We start from the raw sequence: 15,265 nt of genomic DNA, 5'->3' as shown, positions 1-15,265 counted from the left end.
ACATCAGGCAGATGTGTGAATCACTCCCACGTCCCCACACAGTCTCTGGAGTGGGCACTCAGCTGGTCTCTTTCCCTGCCCCATGGCACTGCACCCTCCCTTCTCCCCACTCAGTAATGAGATGTACAGGCACAACCACCTGGCACTGACACACACTCTTCCCTCTTCTGTCCTTCCCATCAGGCAAGGGGATGGGACAACTCAGCTCAGCTCAGGGTCAACAGGACACATGTACATCCTCCGTGCTGCTCTCTAGCCTCTCTGGCCATCCCACATGGTCTAGAAAGGATGTCCCACATCATGATGCATGTCCCAGCCAGCAGCAGATCTGCTGTCCCAGAGCTGGGACATGGCCATGACTATGAGCAAAACCCAGGGTGCTGGGCAGCACAATCCCCCAGGTACCCCACCAACAGGGCAACGTCCCTGGGTGGGCTCGAACCACCAACCTTTCGGTTAACAGCCGAATGCGCTGCCTGCTGCGCCACAGAGACCCCCACCTGGTGCTCTCCTGGGGCAGCTCCAGTGTCCAGTTCCTGGTGCTGCAGGAATGGGAATGTTCCTGATCCCAGGCAAATCCCCAGCCCCAGGGAAAGGGCCACTTCCCCAGCCCCAGGGAAGGGGACACTGCCATTTGCCCACTGCTAGGTGCTGGTGGGCAGAGCAGTGCAGAGGGAGGCCTAATACCTAGGTGAGGGGCTGTGGGCAGCTCCCCGCCCAGGATCGGCCCTGCCTGCTTTCATGGCCCTTCCAATGCACACCCTGGGGGTAACTGGAGCTGTGGGCACATCACCCTGGGGAGGGCATTTCCCTCACCCCATTTGCTCCTGCTGCTGGCATCGAAGACAGGTGTGACACACACAGCAGTGCTGCACGGGGTGGCAGAGGTGAGTCGGGGAAGGGGTTTGCTCCTCTCCATTGACCCTCCCTGGGAGGGCCAGAGTGTGGGAGCAGCGCTTGCAGCAAGAGTCTCCTCCTGCCCCCATCAACTGCAGAGATGTTGAAGGGGCAGCACTCCATGATGCAGCCCTGGTCCAGGACCAGCCCCAGCTGAGAGGGAATCTCAACTTCCCCCATCCCAGCCTGTGGCCCAGCAGGAGGGTTCAAATGCTGCTTTCTGCTGAGGCTCTCAGGGCACCAGGGGCCAACAGGGCTGTGCTTGTCAGGGGCACATCATGGGAGAAGAGTATGTCCCACCCCTCAGCAGGCTCTTAGGGGATGTAGCTCAGTGAAGAGCACCTGCTTTGCATGCAGGAGGTCCTGGGTTCAATCCCCAGCATCTCCAGGGGAAGCTTTTGTCCTGAATCTCCATCCTTCCCCCCCAACAAGGGTGAGGGCTGGGAACAGGGTGCATTGCTCCTCTCCAGAAAGTGTAGGCTTGCCCTCTGACAGGGTGTCATGTGGGAAGTGGAGCTCCCCGTGTGGGAAGAGCCCAGGCAGATCATCAGAAAGCCTGCCCAGGTGAAATGCCATCATTATGTCACTACTATTGCAACAACCTGATTGGCCAGCAGTAGACAAACAGGCAGGAGCTGAGAGGTCATCAAATGCATCTCAGGAGAGATGGCAGCCCTGTGGGACAAGAGTCAGTAGCATGCATGAAGGTGAGAGGACTGGATGCTGGCTGGGAGGTTATTTCAGCTGCAGCAGCAGGATTGCCCTGGGCAGGCAGACAGGCACTGTGAGGGCATCAGACTCATCAGATGCACCTGACCACTGGAGGTGAGAGCTCAGCAGGAGGGGAGAGGGGAGGCAGGTGGAGGTGCCAGCTGGGACATCACTGGTGAATCACTGCTGTCCCAGCAGCTCCTGGCCAGCAGCAGGTGAGCAGGCACTGGGGTCACTGCAGGTGACAGGAGCTGATTCAGCAGCTGGGGAGGTGGGAGTGGGAGCAGGAGAGGGAGAGTCAGGCAGAAGCACAATGGCTGGTGTGTTGGTTGTGAGGTCACTTCCATTACACTTCCCCGATTGGCCAGCAGTGGGCAGGCGGCATTATGAGGTCATGAACAGCATCACAGAGGCTGCCCATCAGCAAGGAGAGCTTGGGAGGAGGCAGGAGGGAGGGACAGGTGAAGGTGACATTGGTGGCTTTGATTGTGAGGTGTCTCCTTTCACAGCAGCTGATTGGCCAGCAGCAGGTGGGCAGGCTTGTGAGGTCATCAGGGGCATGACAAAGCCCATGAGATAGAGGTGAGAGCCTGGAGGAAGGAGGGAGAGGCAGATGATCATGACACTGCTGGCATAGTGATTGTGAGGTCACCTCTATGAGTGCAGCCTGATTGGTCAGCAGCAGGCAGGCAGGCAGATGGGTGGGTGGGTGGGTGGGCAGGCACTGTGAGGTCATGAAGGGCAGGAGGAAGCCCCCAGGAGAGAGGAGAGCTCCTGAAGGGGGCAGGGAGATGTAGATGTAGATGTAGATGTAGATGTAGATGTAGATGTAGATGTAGATGTAGCATGACTGGGAGCTGGTTTGTGAGGTCACTTCTACTGCAGCAATCTGATTGGGCAGCAAGCTGGCAGGCACTGTGAGGTCATGAAGCAGGTCAGAAAACCTTCCCCATGGAGAGAAGAGCTCAGGGGAGGGGATGACATTCAAATTTATCTGATGACATTCAAATTTATCCGATATAGTCCTATATCAATGGGAGTGGATCGTGCATGCTCTGGAGTGGTTACATGGGACCACAGGCCAGCTGGATTATCAGGATTCATTGAAACAACCCCCCTGAGGGACTGTCACCTGACCCAGGTGAAGATGCTATTGCAAGGACACTTGTGACAGGGAATACCATCAACAGCTGGACAGCAACAAAAGAATCTTGTTCAAGAGGTTTGGATTCCCTAAATGAGCATTATCTAAGCAAAATATCCAAAGGAATTAGATTTTTTTTTTTTTAACAAACACTTTGTCTATGAATGCTTGTGAAGCAAACAAATCATTTTGATCCATCACCTTCTGGTTATGGACCCAGACACTTGTGCTGTGCCCCTCTGCCCCTGCTGTGGGCTCTGCATGGAGCTTCAGAGCAGGTGTGCCATTTCCTGCAGCCAAGGTGAGAGATTTGGACCTGGCAAATATCTGCTGGGCATGCCAAAAACATCATCCGAGGGATGGAACAGGCATGTCTTTATTTTGTCACTCTTTGTCCATCTCTGGCCCATGTCCATGTGTGTGAGTGTAGTGACGTTTCTGCAGCTGAGCAGAGAGGTCCCTGCACCAGATGCTGGGGAGAGCGTGTCCTTCATGTGAGGGCTGAGCCCAGCCCCACATGTCCCTGTGGGGAAGGGCAGGGCCTGATGCAGCCCCAGGACTGGCTGAGCGGGTGCTAACTCCATGGTGGAGGGGCCATGGGGCTGAGCAGAGCTGGCACCACTTGTCTCCAGCCAGACTGTGGGAAGCCTATGGGAGAAAGGTATTCGCAGAGCAAGACCCCCATGGAGGTGAGTAATGCACATGGGTGCTGCAAACCCAACCCCCTTCCCCATGGGACTCAGGCTTCAGCCCTGCATCTCCCACAGGGAGAGATGGGCCAGGGACTGGGGAGGGAGGGGGCTGTCTCAGGGCAGGGGCTGCCAGCAGGGAGGCTCCAGGTCCTGAGGACAGAGGTGGTGTCTGAGCCCCAGCTCCCCCCAGAGCCCCCAGGGTCACCCCTGCCCTGCCCCACCTCCCTGGGGCTGTGCTGGTGACACCATGGGTGTCCCTGGCAGAGAGCAGTGCATGTGGGGCCAGAGCCAGGCTGAGCAGGGCCGTGTTCCCGGGAAGGGGCAGGAGGGCAGGGCAGACCCTGAGCAGGGCTGGCACAGCCCAGCCCTCCTGCAGCACAGCCGAAGGCTGGACATGGCACCAAGCGCCAGCTGAGCCCTGCGCTCCTCGCAGCTACGCAAGTCCCAGAGCCCAGGGCTCATGCAGGCCCCTGTCCAGCCCCAAGGGCAAAGCGGCTGGTCTGGGAGCAGCGAGGGGAAGGAGCAGGATCCGGCCCTTGCTCGCACTGCGCTATGGCCCTGAGGTGTAAATCTCGGTCTTTGCCACAGCTCGGTGTGGGCAGAGCTCCAGGGCAGAAGAGGCTGGTTAGGGGCACCTGGCGCAGGACAAGGTCCCTGCAGAGCAGGTGTTCCAGCATGGAGGTGTCTGCCCCAGAGCAAGAGCCCCTCTGTGCCCCAGTGTCCCCCTGCCCTGGCACATGCAGTGCTGCTGGGGCTGAGCCCTGAGGTCAGTGGGACAGAGATGTCTGAGACCCCTCGCTGAGCAGTGCTGGTACTTTTCCCTCCCACCTACACTGTGGGTCCAGGCTCCTCTCGCGATCCCTTCTCAGCTCTGCACACACGGCCCTGCCATTCTGCAAGGTCCCCAGCACCAGCACTCTGTCCTGGAGAGAAGCCAAGATGTCCCCAGCCCTGGGACATGCTGCTGCCCATGGAGGGTCAGTACAGGGCCTGGGGCTGGAGGAGCTCCCAGCACGACATGGGGAAACACTACCATGGAGAGGGTGCTGGTGACAGCTGCTGGCTCCCTCCTCTCCTGGAGGGCAGGGTCCTGCTGTTTGCAGCACTACCGAGCTGTGGCTGTTCCCAGCAGGGAGCCTGGCTTTGCCCTGGCCCGGCTGGGGGGATGGAGGGGGCTCACACAGCCCCACTGCTGGGCTGCGGCTTGGCTCCTGGGACCCAGAGCTAAAAGCCTCCTGCGAAGCAGAGCCAGCGCTGGGCAGCACTGGGGCTGGGGATGTTATCCTCTGCCTCCCTGAGAGAGGCAGCAGACCCTGGGCAGAGACATCTGATTTTGTCTCCCGGCCTGATGGTGCCCGTTGCGGGGGAGAGGCGAGCTGTGCTGGGGCAGCTGGGCAGGGAGAGCTGATGGCAGTCGCATGGCCCCATGGTTTCCTGTGCCTGCCAAGGCTGAAATCAGTAAATGAGTGGAGGATGGATGCATAAGTGGTGGGGTGGGGGGATGATAAAAGGAAGGAAAGAGGAAAAATGCAAGGGAAAAAGTAGGGAACATAATTTCAGTGTAGGAAAGGAAAGTTAAAGCAGGAAAAAAATGCTACTATCAGAAACTGCCAGTTTAGTCACAGAATCCCAATGTTTTTTACATATAGATATAGATCATATAGATACAGATACAGATGCATTTGGTGACTCCTCCCAATTCCAGGAGATCTCTCCCAGTAGCTCAGGTGTCAGCTCAGTGCAGGAAAAGAAATGAGCCAGGGTGAAGGCGGAGTGTGTTTTTGTGTGCTTGGCCTTAGCCCCACTGCCCATCAGTGTGTGGCATGGGGAACCCATCAGGAAGAGCCAGTGGGGTGTGGAGACACCCCCCCTGGCTGGAGGAGGGAGGGCAGTTTGGGTGCCAGATGCTGCACAGCTGTTGAACCCTCCTCCCCACTCAGCTCCTGTGTGAGGGGTTTCTCACCTGTGGGCGCTGGGGCACAGTTGGTTAAAACCTGGCCTAGGACCAGGGATCCTCTCTCAGCTCCCATCAGCAATTGCTTTAGGAGTGGACATGAAATCTTCTCTCCATGGAAATATGCCCTTGTGAGCATCCTCGGGGATGGGCCTGTTCCAAGGCCAGGCGCTGAACCGTGACTTTGGGCTGGAGCCCGCATATTGTGGTGGTCCCTTCTCCAGCCCACTGCCCTCTCTCTCTTCTGCCTCCCACCCTGCTGAAGGAAATGTCCTCTCCTGTCACTGACTGCTCCCGTCCCCTGCGTCTGCACACAGATATTCCCCTGCACAGACCCAAACTGGTGCCCCAGCTGAGGCGGCTCCTTCTTCTACCCTTGCAGCCCATCAGTGGGAGGGCAGAGGGCTGGGGGTGGATGGGAGCAGGGGGGCATCCCAGGGCTTCCCCGAGCCCTGGTGCCTCACAGCCCCTGCCAGGAAGGAGCCAGCTCTGGGCTGTGCCAGGAGTGCTCGGGGGTCCATGAGGGCCACGGGAGCCAGGAGCAGCCCCTGGAAATGGGAGACCCTGTGGAGCCACAGGAGGGGAAATCCCAGCCTCTGGCACCCCAACAAGCTGCTCTGCACCATGTGCAGGGTCAGTGGGAAGCACAGCTGCCTCCCAACTGCTGTGGGGAGATGATCCCCAGGCAATGAGTCCCTCTGGGGCTGGCTGGGGTGTTCAGGGCTCTGCTGTCACCTCCAGGCTCACTGCTGTGGGGCCACAGCCCAGGACCAACCCTGTCACTGCCTCTCGGTGGTGGCATCCTTGCCTGGGACCAGGGTGGTCCAGGCAGAGCCCCTGGGAAAAGAGCAAGCAGCGGCACTCCCAGGGTGAGGAGACTGGACCTCCCTGCCCAGGGGGGCATTACAGGACCCTGCAGAGAGACCCAGTTTGGCTGGAAGCTCTGCGTGTGGTTTGCAGGATGGAAATGTCTCTGCCAGCAGGAATATCCTCCAGCTGGACTGTTCACTATTCCCGCACTCCAGGGTCCATGGGCATTTGCAGGCGCACAGCCTGTCTCAGAGCCTGCTGGTCCTGAGACGTGTCCCTTCCCCACTGCTGGTTCTTGGTGCTTCACCCTCCCTGATCAGCCTCGGGGAGACACCCTGACACCTGGGGAGGGAAGCACCAGCTCTGGATCAAACTCCCAAATGGTTTTAATAAGAACAAATACCAATGCATGGCATAGAAGTAGACAAATAAAAATAGACAAAATGCCCAGCTCTTTCCACTACCAGTGGGAGAAGGGAGACTGGTCTCTGGCACTCACGGCTCTCCCAGCTGCACAGACCTCTCTTCCATCCCAGGTGCACCCAACTGCATGGCAGGGGTGGGCTCTCCTGGCCCCGGGCTCAGGGACCTTTGGGCACCAGGGTCCAGTCTCTCAGCCTTGGTGTCCTCTTGGGGATGTGTCAGAGTTGCCTCTTCAGCATCATCGTACCCTGTGTCTGTGGGGAGCAGGGATGGGGCATCTCTCTTGGCTCCTGGGGCCCCATCACTTCCCCAGGAGTGCAGGCTCCCCTCTGGAAGCAGCAAGGCCGGTGCATTGCAGTTGGCCCCATGCACGTGCCCCTCCTGGGCTGTAAATCCCCTTCCTCTCCCTCCTCTTACTGTCCCGAGATGTTCGGCCCCTTATCCCACCCCAGTTTCCCCACCAGGAAAACTCCTGGCGCAGGTTCCCTCCCTGTCCCAGGAGGTCGGGCTTTCAGTATGCAGTGACTCTCTGGGCACTGGGGACGGCACCCCAGGAGCCGGCAGCACTGCACTTCCCCCTCACCTCTCTGAGCCTCCCCAGGCCTGTTTCCCTCCTCTGCTTCCCTGGGCCCTTCCCAGTCTCGCTGCCCAGGAACAACATCCTCCCCGGGGTCAGAGACTTCTCTGGCATCATCATAGCCATCTGCTGGGTCACCTCTGGGCAGGACAGGGACATCTGAAAGGAGAGGGGAGCTGGTGGCAATGAGAAGAGCCCTCCTGCAGAATGGAGGAAGGAAGGATGTGCAGGAACAAGGGGCTGAGATGCTGGTGTTGGCAGGGCCACAGGAGACCCAGCATCCGTCCCACTTCCCCCAGGGTTGTGGGAGCATGCATATGGCAGCGGGGATCCCTCTCGCCCAGCCACGGGGTTGGCAGTGCTGGGCTCTGCACTGGAGCTGGCTGTGGAGACACTGGTGCCTTGAGGCATGGCTCCTTGAGGTAAGCTCAGGGCCTGCCGGAGGCAGGGACAGGTTGAGCCCGGAAGTCCCCCTGTGACCCCGCAGGGCTCAGGGCTGCAGGCACCCAGCTCAGACAGGCATGTGTGACCCTCACATGCTCTGCATGGCTCTGGAGTCACTCCCGAGGGCGATTCCTCCCCACCCTGATGGTGATACTCAGTGACACCGCTGTTGGTCACACAGCTACAGGGAGGAGAGACCAACCCTTCCTCTGCCTCACCCTCCATTACCTGGTGCTGACCCAGGACCATCCTCCTCCTCGCTGTCCCCAGGCTCGGGCTGCAGCTTGGTCAGGGACCCCTCCAAAGAGGAGCCTGGCGAGAGGAGCAGCGGGTGTTATTGGGGTGAGCCCTGCTGACCCTGCTCATGGCCAGCACTGCTGGGGACGGGGACCCACACAGCAGGGACTGCATGGGGAGGAGGGCTCGGGGCTCGTCCTGCTCCCATGGGACAAACCCCATCTCAAAGGGCCTTTCGGAGCTGCCCTGGAACAGCCCCTTCCCTCACCCACCAGGTACAACCCTGGACAGGCAGCCTGGCAGGCAGGGAGGAGCTGTGCCCCAGGCTGGGATGGGCAGAGCTGGTGAGGAGGAAGCTCCTCCCTGGGCTGCTCTCCCCACAGACACCGTGGCCCAGCACTGTGGGGACCACTGGCCTGGGGGCTGCCAAGGTCCCATCCTGGGTCAGGGCTGGGGGAAAGGGCCCTGCAGACGTGCTCCCTCCAAAGTGGACCCACACCGACCTGAGCGACCGAACCTCGCCTGCTTCTCCCATGTCAAGCTGTAGTCAATCTCCTGGTACACGGCCTCAGAGAAGGGCTCCAGAGACCTCCTGGAGCCTGGCGACAGAGGCAGGGTCGGCACAGGGACATGGAGACAGGAGACCAGACTCTGATGTGCTCACCCAGCCCTTCCCCCCAGACCAGACCAGCACTGACCCCACTGCCCAGCCCCACTGCTCTGTCCAGGCACCACTGCCACGTCCCCAGTGACAGCAACATCCCTGTGGAGATGGTCTGGGACAACGTCACCCTCACCCTGTCCCTTCAGAAACAGCCCCATGCCCCTTTTGGTCCCGAGTCTGGTCCCTGGTCTGATCCTGGAGCAGCTCCCACAGCTCCTCTCTCTGGGGAGCTCCCTGCTCTCTGCCAGATGGGTCCATAACACAGCCCTGCCCTGCAAGGGGTGGAAAGGGCTGGGCAGAGAGAGCAGCCTGGGGACCAGACACCCGCACTGAGAGACCCCCTGCCCTGGGCTCCTCCCGGCACCGCTCCTGCCCCACAGCCTCCCCTCCAGCGCTGCCCACAGCACAGCCAGCAGCATCCTCAGATGTCTCCTGCTGCTCCCGTCTCCCCCAGCCTCTTGCTGCCATTTCTCTCCTCACCCATCACCATCTCCTCCTGCATCTGGACTCTCTCCTCCCCTGGTTGTTGGCGTCCCACAGCCCAACAGTGGAGGGGCAGGGAATAGGGCAGGAGGCAGCACCCCCACCCCAGCTCCATCTTTGCCCCTCACAGACACCCCACAGCACCCGCGGGGCTGCCAAGAGGCATCGCCCACCCTGGGACCGATGGGGAAGGACTCACCTCTGCGCTGAGCCCTGGCACTTCGCACTTGCCCCACCAGGAGGGCCAGCAGCAGGCAGAGCAGGGCCCCCAGGATGATGCAGATGACAACAGGCACCGAGATTCTCCCGCTGTCCCTTGCACGGCCCTGGATGGGATCTGCATGGGCAGGGACATGGACGAGGCGGCCCCTGGCCTGGGGGATGTGGGGGTCCAGGGACATCCCAGTCCTGACCCCCCCCCACACACACGGCAGCAGGGGGTGGGGGCACCGGGTTGGGTCACAGGGCAGTTCCCACCCTGCTGGGTGAATCAAAGCCCTCCCCAAAGCCACCTGCTCCTACCCCAGGGCCTCCTATCCGGGGCTTCGCACCCCAGCACAGAGCCCCTTCCCTCGGGCTGCAGGTCACAACCTGCCCCAGAGAGATCAACCCCAGGGAAGAGGGGAGGTTACCTGCTTGAGGAGGTGACGTTGTCGTCATCGGTGCAGCTGCAGAGCAGAGAGAGAGATAGAGGGGTGTGCGTGTGTGTGTGTGTGCACACGGACATCCCCTTAAAGTCCCATCTGAACTGTCCTTCTCTGGGTCCCCATAACAGGCCCAGGGTCCTCTGCTCTGGGCCATAGGGAGGACAGCACCGTCAGACCAGGGGATGTGCTTACAGGGGTTGCAGGAGTCCCACGGGCAGAGGCCTGAGGACACCCAGCCCCACAACAGCTGCTCCCCACCTGACACCAGACACCTGACCTCCCCAGGGACGTCCTTGCTCTGAGGAGCTCAGGGGCCTTGTGAGGACCCAGCTGGGGAAACATGTCCTGGAACAAGGGGACGAAGCACTGCCACTCACCGGAGCAATTCACAGCAGCATCTTCCTTGTGCTGGCAGGCACCGCTGTCCCCAGGCTGGGTGCAGCAGTCCCAGAGAGATCGCTCCGTCCCTCTGCACTCCACCCGCTCCAGCCAGATGGGACCTGTCCCCTTCCCAAATGCAGCCTCCCCCAGGGCAGACACAGCAGGGCCACAGCCCAGCTGCCTGCAGGCAACCTCGGCATCCTTCATGTCCCAGGAGTCATCGCACACCGTCCCCCAGGAGCCGCGGTGCCAAACCTCCACTCTGCCTGAGCACCCGTCCTCTCCTCCCACAGCACGAATCTTCTCCATCTCTGGAAAACACAGAACCCCCCATGTCACTGGGGCAGCTGGGAGAGCCTGGACAAGTGAGAAGGGCACATGGAGGAGCAGCTACCTGTGCAGCTTGTAGAGTTGGGGCATTCAGCCACCGGGGCTGGAGTGGCTTCTGGTCGTCTCCCTGAAGAAGGAAATGCTGCGGTGAAGGGGCTGCTTCATGGGAGTCATGCAGACAGGAGCAGGACTGACCTGTGCTTGAACCTCCCAGTGCCTCCTTGCTCATGGACACAGCTGGATCCCTGGTAATTCAGGGTAGAACAGCACAGCACTGAAGGCTTACCCCCGCCTGCTCACCCCCAAAAGCTCCCTGGTTAGCAGAGGAGCAGAAGGATGTTCCCAGAGGGGAGGCTTCTCTGAGCTCTGCTGCCAGCAGTGCCCTGCACGCTGCCTGTTTCCTACATAACCCTCAGCCACCAGGACTGGTTTCACTCTCCCCCTTCCCGTTCCCTCAGCAAAACACAGCCATGAGCAGGATGCTCTGCATGGACTTCCCAAGCTAAAAGGTGGTTGACTGGGCCCTCTCTATGGGCAACAGAGAGCAACAGGCACCTCCAAGAGGTGTCCAAGGGGAGCTGGAGGAGACCCTGCCTGGAGGTGCCTCTGCCCCTCCTTGGGCTACGCAGGGAACTCAGGACAGCTATTGCTGATGGACACGTGTCACTCTGAGAGATGAAGTCTTGTTTGTGTCACTGACAGCACAGTGGTCCAAAATGGAACGTAAAAGCCACTCCAAGCTCTTTCTCTGCATTGCACCTTGCTGAACAGGGAGCAGGACCTGCTGTGAGCCTTTGTGACCAGGTGGTTCCAGCCTTACCACTGCAGGTGATGTGAGTCTCTTCTCGTTGGTCATCACATGACTGCAGCTTCCAGGGAGCAGAGGGACACTGCCAAAAGGAGCTGTTCATCTTCCCACACTCAACACGATCCAGCCATGTGGGGCCAGATATCCTGCCATACGGCAGGTCTGTTTCAAGGAACCCTTCATCTCCACAGCCCAGCTCTTTGCACGCCAGGGACATGGTGTCAGGAGTCATTGAGTTGGAGCAAACACTCCCCCATGTCCCATTGTAGAAAACCTGCAGGCGCCCAGAGCAGCCGTTGCTCTTCTCCAGCCTCAGGGCTGTGAACTCTGGAAGGAAAGGCACAAAGTGGGGGGGAACAAGCTGGTCCTGGGCTGAGGAGAAGGAAACCTGAAGCATCCCTGAAAATCCCCCAGGTTATTCTATGGCATCCATGGGCAGGAAGGCTTACTGCAAGGAGCAGGAACTCTTCTGGACACCCCAGGGCTCAGACAGGCAGAGGGCACTGCCAGCAAGTCACTGTTTCACCAAGGGAGCAGAGAGAAGTCCCCAACGTGCAGCACTACCCTCCCCTCTAAGCCCTGGGGACGTCTGTGCTCGCCCTATAACCCTGACTAGGTCCAGTGAGGACTGTGCACGGATGTCCCCAGGATGGGGGCAGGAAGGGGGCTCAGGGCAGCCAGGGACAGGCTCGGCCATGCCCTGCTCTCCCTGCATCCCTATCTTCCTGGGCACCAGGCTCCCACCACTGCTCCCCACACAGACCTGAGCAGATGACTCCTGCGTCCTCTTTGTGCCTGCAGTCGTGCTGCCCCCAGGCCTCGGCAGGGCAGTCCCAGAGAGCAGCTTCACCCCCGGAGCAGTTCACCTCGTCCAGCCAGATCTGCCTGGAGCCTTCCCCATAATGAGCAGAGCCGGGTGCCTCCATGGCCACCCCACAGCCCAGCTGGCGGCAAACAACGGTGGCGTCGGACAGGTCCCAGGAGTTGTCGCAGACGGTCCCCCAGGTGCCCTTGTAGTAGATCTCCACTCTCCCGGCACAGCGCCCTGTCCCGTTCACCAGCCGGACCCGCCGGCTCCCTGCAGCCGGGAGAAACCCCAGCTGTCAGGGACTCCCGGCCCTGGGGAGCACAGTGTGTTGGGGACTGTCAGCGACTCACCTGAGCAAACCACTCCCACATCCTCCGCAATTCCTTCCGGCACTGCCTCAGGCAGGGAGGTGTTGCAGAGGGTCAGGCGAGTCTCTTTCCCTGCACACTGGACCCTTCTCAGCCCCACGGGGCCCGTCCCTCGCTCAGACTTTGGTGGGTTGTAGGCTCGCTCTGCCTCTCCGCACTGGAGCTGCCGGCACACCACGCTGGCATCGTTCACATCCCACTGGTCATCCAGGACTCTGACCCACGTTCCGTGCAGCAGCATCTCCACTCACCCGTCACAGCGGCTCCCTCCGCCCACCAGCCGCAGGGATTCAGAGGATCCTGCTCGGAGACAGGCAAAATGCCCTGCACCCTCTGTGACACTGGGGAGCCCTGCACCCTGCCATGTGTCTCCCATTTCTGATGCCCTGGGACACCCAGGGACTCACCCATCTGTAGCCAGCTCACAGTGAGGAACTTGAGGATGGAAGTTTTCCAAGTTTTTTTTTTCCTCTAGTCACTAAACCTTGATGACTACAAATGTCGTTTCTCAGGAAGGGACAGGGATAGGGAAGCATGGGAGGTGAGGGCAAATCCCAGAGCCACCAGACATGTCCTTAATGATGAATGTGGAGCAGCTTCAGCAGGAGGAAGCACTGGCCTGTGCAATGGCCTGGGTGATGGACAGGATGAGCACAAGCCTTGCTCCATCTCCACGCTGGGACTGACCCCTGCTGAGACACCCAGGGGAGAACCCACATGTCTCTACCCCTCTGCATCCCTATGGATCAGGGATGTGGAGCTTGTGTCCTGGGCAGGAAGCAGAAGCACGAGGGCCTTTCTTACAAAACAGGACGAGTTTGGGGTTCATACTGACAAGAAGCAAGGGCAAATCCCAGCCCCGCTCTGCAGCTCGGCCTCAGGGATTGCTCCTGCTGGACGCACCCACAGCAGCCCCTGCAGGCGCTGGGATCAGGGTCTGCAGGGCTCTCTGTGGTCTGGGATGGGGCTGTGCGCTGCAGGAGGGAGCGGAGGGTCCTTCACAGCTGCACTGAGTGGAGCTGTGTCCCACAGCCCCATCCTGTGCCTGCGCTATAGGAGGGGAGCAGAGGAGCCCAGGCCTGGCGGTGGTCTCCAGGGCCTGAACCAGCTGCCCTGGGGAGGCAGAGACCTGAGCAGGCAAAGCCCTTTGAACCCCTCCATGGGAAGCCAGGGTTTCTCCAGGGAGAAATTCAGTTTGTCATTGCCATGGGCTCCCCAGCTTTGGGTTGCCGTGTCACACACAAGGGGCAAGTTTAGTTAATCCTCCATTTTCCCTGCACTCACCTGAGCAAAAAACACCAGCATCGTTGTCATGTGAACATGAGGAGGCCCCCAGGGCAGTCACAGGGCACTGTACCAAATGGGATTCGGTCCCATCACAGTGGAAGGTGTCTCTCCAGACAGGGCCGGTTCCTCTCCCAAAATGCCCTCCTCCAGGAACAGACTCGGCAAATCCACAGTTGAGGTGATGACAGAGAACGTGGGCGTCGGAGATGTCCCAGCGAGAGTCACAGAGGGTTCCCCAGGTCCCCAGCACCTGGATCTCCACCCGCCCCGAACACACCGTGCTGCCATTCACCAACCTGAATCCTGTGAACTCTGGGGAAAGAGAAGGAAAAGTGAAGATGGTGTTAAGAAAATTTCCACTATACTCTAGTTCTGCAGAGAAAGAACATGCAAGGTCAGGGTGCCTTCCAAGCAGAACATCTTATCTGACCTTGCCTTAGCCCTGGTTTTTGTACAAAGTTGAAGATCTGCAAAGAAGCCACTTTAATCCAGCCAGCAGTACAAAAGTGGTTCAAAGGTAACACCAGAAGAGGTGCAAATCAGCTAATGAATAAGTATAAGATGAACCATATAAGGCTGGCACGGAACTACCTCGTACTGTAATATGGGAAGGGGACTGGTAGACCTAAGAATCGTGGATAGAGCTGGTTGGTTATGTAAACTAAAGTATTGAATATGTAACAACTTACTATCGCTTAAAAGTTGTAACAAAAAGCTGCTGGGTCCCTTCCTGTGCTCCCAGCCAAGAGGCACCTTATTGCTAGCAATAGAACTTTAAAAACTTTGAAATCTGACTCCTGCTGCTCATTACCGGTGCCCGTGAGCGAACAAATGAGAACAGATAATTTTAATGTTGGCTTTGTGCTCTTGCACCCTCAGGTGTTGAAGGAGACCCCAAAGGGATAGCAGCCCTTTCTGCTCCTTCCACGTCATTTTAAGATTACAGACAACAACTCCACCCCTCCTGCACTCACACCATGCTCAGCACGGTCACTTCCCTGCTCCCCTACCCTGCAGCGCACAGCTCACGGGAGGCATTTCACACCTCCTTCCTGAATGCTCACGTGTGCAGGTGACACCAGCGTCGTTCGCGTGGGTGCAGGTCTGGTTGCTGAGGGACATCCTGGGGCAGGAGGAGAGGAAGGATTCATTCCCCACACACTGCAGCTCTTTGTCCCAGATGGCACCGACCCCCTCTCCAAAGTGAGCTGCCCCGGGGATGGACAGGACTGTGCCACACTGCAGCTCCCTGCAGATAACATCAGCAGCTTCGAGACCAAAGTGTGAGTCACAGACTGTTCTCCACTGGTCTCCATCTCTGATCTCCACATGTCCTGAGAAGGGGCTGGCCCCTCCAACCAGCTGGACAAATCCTGGAGAAAACACCAATGATGGGGAGTTCCCAGAGGCTTCCAGCAGTTACATACCTGCATCCCACATGATTTCCAAGGCAGCCACATCCAAAATGACCCATGAACACCCCAGCAGCAGCCGTCCGTGGGTGTTGACAACACAAAGCCTTCAGGGCCCCCTGCACCTCCTCTCACACCCACACTGCACTCCAGGGCTTGTGTCTATGCTGGACCCACAGCCACAGGCA

The 15,265-nt window shown here is 59.2% G+C and overlaps 2 non-coding genes across 2 annotated transcripts; one reads left to right on the top strand and one right to left on the bottom strand.

Annotated features, from left to right (window-relative positions):
* Nucleotides 1-421: 421 nt before the first annotated feature.
* Nucleotides 422-494, bottom strand: TRNAN-GUU (transfer RNA asparagine (anticodon GUU)). Its single transcript has one exon. It is a non-coding gene; the product is annotated as a tRNA-Asn (tRNA).
* Nucleotides 495-1,214: 720 nt separating this feature from the next.
* Nucleotides 1,215-1,285, top strand: TRNAA-UGC (transfer RNA alanine (anticodon UGC)). Its single transcript has one exon. It is a non-coding gene; the product is annotated as a tRNA-Ala (tRNA).
* Nucleotides 1,286-15,265: the final 13,980 nt, after the last annotated feature.

Source organism: Apteryx mantelli, chromosome 20 (genome assembly GCF_036417845.1).
Source record: "Apteryx mantelli isolate bAptMan1 chromosome 20, bAptMan1.hap1, whole genome shotgun sequence".
NCBI classification, from domain to species: Eukaryota; Metazoa; Chordata; class Aves; order Apterygiformes; family Apterygidae; genus Apteryx; species Apteryx mantelli.
This window is presented reverse-complemented; position numbering and strand designations above follow the sequence as displayed.